The sequence below is a fragment of the Patagioenas fasciata genome, chromosome 4, assembly GCF_037038585.1.
Source record: "Patagioenas fasciata isolate bPatFas1 chromosome 4, bPatFas1.hap1, whole genome shotgun sequence".
Taxonomy (NCBI): Eukaryota; Metazoa; Chordata; class Aves; order Columbiformes; family Columbidae; genus Patagioenas; species Patagioenas fasciata.
In genome coordinates, this window is record NC_092523.1 from 64,371,921 (window position 1) to 64,376,379 (window position 4,459).

At 35.4% G+C, this 4,459-nt stretch overlaps 1 long non-coding RNA gene across 1 annotated transcript; it reads right to left on the reverse strand.

The window, feature by feature from the left end:
* Positions 1-1,555: 1,555 nt before the first annotated feature.
* On the reverse strand, positions 1,556-3,828 carry LOC139827937 (uncharacterized). Its single transcript, XR_011739077.1, has 3 exons — positions 3,772-3,828; positions 2,250-2,395; positions 1,556-1,840 (listed from the first exon to the last, which is right to left on the reverse strand). It is a non-coding gene; the product is annotated as an uncharacterized lncRNA (long non-coding RNA).
* Between the last annotated feature and the right edge of the window lie 631 nt (positions 3,829-4,459).

The following is a 4,459-nucleotide window of genomic DNA, read 5'->3' on the forward strand; positions in this document are numbered from 1 at the left end:
TTACATTTCTGCAATTCCATATTTTACCTATAACTACAAATACTTACATGTTCCTTAAATACATTGCTATTCTTGATGTTGCTGATTGATTTCTGATGTCTTGTAACACACTTCCTAAAAAGAAATGGAAAAACAAAAACCAAACCAAACCAAACCAAACCAAACAAACAAACAAAAAAACCAAAACAAAACAAAAAACCAAACCAAACTACAACAGAAATAGTATTTGGAGGTGCAAATTAGTATTTGAATTCTGCACATTTAGCTGCCAGGTTGCTATATAAACACAGAATGCTCACAGTTCTCTATTTAAACAAAGAGATATTAAAATCGAGACAGTTGACTGCTTCTTTTGCATCCCATCATCATAATTACAGATACACATTGCTACCAGTTTTGTTTATAGATACCAATTTTTTGTAGTGTATTGTGAAATGCACAATCACTAGTAACCACGAGTGAAATAAGGAATAGAATTAGGAAACCCATTTATTAACTTGCTCTAACTGTTTTTCTTGCTGTAATGCCTCTGTTCTCATTAAGTTTAAAGAAGTTCACATTTGTACTTGCTAGTGAAATGAACATGAACCAGAGAGGTAATTTGGAAACTGACGATGACATTTGCATAGGTGATCTCTTGGACTCTTACTTCCAATAAAATAACTGTACAGCAGCAAAATACAAAGAAGGAATAATATCCAGGACCTCCAGGTAGACAGGATGGAGAAGGGAGATTAAATAAAAAAATGGTCCTGACAGTTCTGTATTCACTCCTGATAGTTCATGGCACTTGAAGGCTTCTGTATCATTCATCATGACACAGTGCACTTCCCCCCTTCCCTCTCTCTCTCAAGCTTTCCCTACATTTTCCAGCTCCTTTCTCACTTGTAAAGCTGAAATGTACGATTGTTTTAGTATTGCTTTTTAGGGTTTTAAATTAAGCTTGAGGTTTATTTTGTCTCATTGTGAAGCCAGTTTATATTTTCAGGCTGGTAATGAATGAAACTTCGACAGAGTATAAGAAACACTTCAAATTTGCTACTACTGTGTGAAAGATCGCTTCCACTCTGTATAAATTTTTTATTGGAGATTCATTCTGTAACATTACCTATTCTCTATTCATAATTACAAAAATAAAACCTCTGGTGAGGATGAAAACAAACAGCTTCCTCCCCCAGATAATTATATTTGACCTTTACTTGTTATGCAGTTCGAGGCATAAAAGTGCCTGGAAATAGCAGAAGTAATCTCAGATAATGGGTATTGCTTAACAGAGAAAATACTTCAGAAGCTGCAAGTGATAACAAAAGCAAGTGGTGTTTTCTATTGTGTTGCCTGAATCAAATATTATTTGGACACTCTGAATCAGAACTAAGCTGGGATGTATTACTGACATATTTCTGTATTATCACTGCATTCCCATTTTGACAATGTAGGCTAGGCCTCCAGTTTTCTTGCAACTGTTCCATGAGGAAAACTAATGTGGTTTCAAATAACATCTGAGGAGCTGTCTGAAGAGTGTGGAAGAAGAGTGCACATCTCCATTTGGGCACTGACATATGTCTGTTGCTGGGCTTAAAAAAACCAGTTATCTCCAAAATTTCTTTAGCGCCTCAACAGGGTGACTTCTGATCCTGTCATGCGTAACCGTCCCAGACACATCAATGACCACATACCCTTTCTTCTCCTCTTTCCAAACACCTCAGCCAGGGCTTCTCCATGTTCTGAAAACTTCTCCTCTTATCCATTTACTTTGAAGATCTGCAATTATTATAAGTGACCAGTACAGTACAGAGGCTCTTTTTCTCTGTGCAAAACTCACGGGAGAAAATCAATTTTCCTAAAAGAAATAGTAACAGAAACAGGAAATTTTATTTCCTACTCAAAATATGTGACTATGGTACTACATGAGAAAATAATACGACATACATAATTCTTATTTTCAGACTGGTTGTTTGATAACTCATTATCAGATAAATTATCCATCCACCCAGCTTCTGACAGCCAAGGGCAAGAAGAAAAAGTGAGTTTCATGTTCAACCAGTCACCTGTGAAGAGGTAACAGTCCTGCCTTCCCTAAGGGAAGCTGTATACTAATAGCCCCCCGATGCTAGGCTCCACAAGTGGTATAAATTCAACTAGCAGATGAAATAATTTATAAATTTATACATCGAATATACAACACATCTTTTTCAGAGCTGATTTGCATTAACAATTAAGTACATGTGGATGATATAGACCATACTTACAGTGAGTACTGAGACTAGTGGAAGAGACTGGCCAAAATATCTTTGGTTTTGGACAAAGGATTCCAGAGTTTAACACAGCAGATTATCAGGAACCTGGCAGACTCATCTTCTGATCAGAAATCTCCTTGATAGACATTTGGACAAATCTGCAGAAGGAAACAAATCTTGTGGTCAACTCCTAATGTTCTTTTGTGTTAGTGTCAGGGCAGAAAATGTCTAAAATATGTCAAGCTCCCTAAGCACTTGCAACTACTAAACCCTATTCATCAGAGCACTCACCTCCTACATCTCCATAAATCCATTTCTGAGAATATAAAACATTCTGCCTTTGTACTTATTCTTTGCTAATGCAATTAATTATTATTATGTGTTACCTGCTGTAAAGAACTTAGATGTTCCTTGAGCACTACAAAACAAGTGTTGCCTTTTCGATTTTTGAGTTACTGAGTGCTGTATCAGGACAGTATTCATAATCACACAGTGCGAAGAAGAGTCAAGATCACTATGAAATACTTAGTCTTCCACCAAAAAGCCAAAGGAAGTTATTGATAAAAATGGGGACACACTCAACAGAGAGTATAAGAAGGCATATATGAGTGTATAAGCATGCAGTCAAAATTCATTTTATTTTAAAAGTTTTTATCACCTTTACAGTTCATACCACAAGATGTTGACTTACATACCAGTAAGAGTATTAATTGTTTCTAATGTTAATTTTCTTATTCCTGAGCACAAGAAAACATTGCTCTGTGTACACTGGTTACACAAAGCCATTCCATCACATGCATATTTATTCAGTATAAATTACTCTAATGGGAAAATGTTGTTTCAACACAGCGTGCTGAACATTCCATCTTTCTGAAAGTGAAATGCCATTGCTGTTCCTAATTAAGCTATTTTCGTTTTAAGTTTTCCAGAGGATGATGTGAAGGGTGGCAATATTGATGAAGATTAATTGGATTGAAACTAACTGTGATACAGCTGTAGATAAGGTTATTCTGCTAGTCAGTAAATGAAAATTACAGCCATTTAAAAGCTAAGTATGTAAAGGCTTGGCTTTCTTAGTGTTCAGATGATATACAACAGAAAAAATCCAGGAGCTACAGGAAATACAGATATTTCAGTTATGCTGGCACTCTTCTGCTTGAAAACGCAATGTCAATTCATAAATAAATACATATATATAATGTTAGTGGATTATTTGTTTTTGTCCAGGAACTGGATAGATCTGTGTTTAGCTAGTATGATTGAAAAAATGTCGAGGGAACAGAGTTTTGGCTGAACACTCTTATTACAGTGCTCTAAAGGTACCAAACAATTACAGATGCTTTAGAAAGATAGTTTTCCAGAAGAGATGAATAGACACTTTCTCAGGTACTTGAGGTCAATGATTTCAGATAGACTTCTTAGCCTACCCAAAACTTTAGACTTGTCAAAGTCCAACTCACAACATGACTTACAAACTGCTATAATAAAAAAAAAAAAAAAAAAAAAAAACACAACACAGCCCAGATGATATTACCTTTCATAGTAAATCAAAATCCATCAACTAAATTGAGATTCCAGATGTTGATTAGTCCTGTGTTAAAAGACAGATTAAAGTCTTTAAAAAATATGGTTTACCGAGATTTGTTTACATAACTCTTGGTCAACAGTAACTGGAATACAATATTGCAACTTCTAAAAGATGGCTAATGGGTCCTTTAAAGATTATCTTCGACACTGGGCAAACTAACTAGAGTTGCAAATTCATCAAGAACTTTAGAAACAATCATCATAGAGACCCTTTTAAGCAATAAAAAAAAGAGTTTTCTGAGAAGTCAGAGTAAGGGTATTACCTCTTCCTCTGAACTCAGTTATGTACACATATATACCTGCACACACATGCACATAGATATAAAGATAAGAAGCAGTAGACAACTTGAAGTATTTATGTTTCATGGTTCCTTAACTGAGCAATTCATATCCTTGAGTGCAACTTCACATTTTATCAACAGTAAAGCCAGCCGCAAACTAAAGCCAGGGCAGTTACCTGAAGAGAAATTAAGCCTCTACAAAGATTTTGTACACCCATTTTAGATTTACAATGCAGAAACAAAAATACCAGACATATCTTCTAGTGACCCCTTTACCACCTAGATATGAATTATAGCACACATTGCTTCCATTACCTAAGCCAGATGGTGCTGAACATAGTATATAAGTTAGTA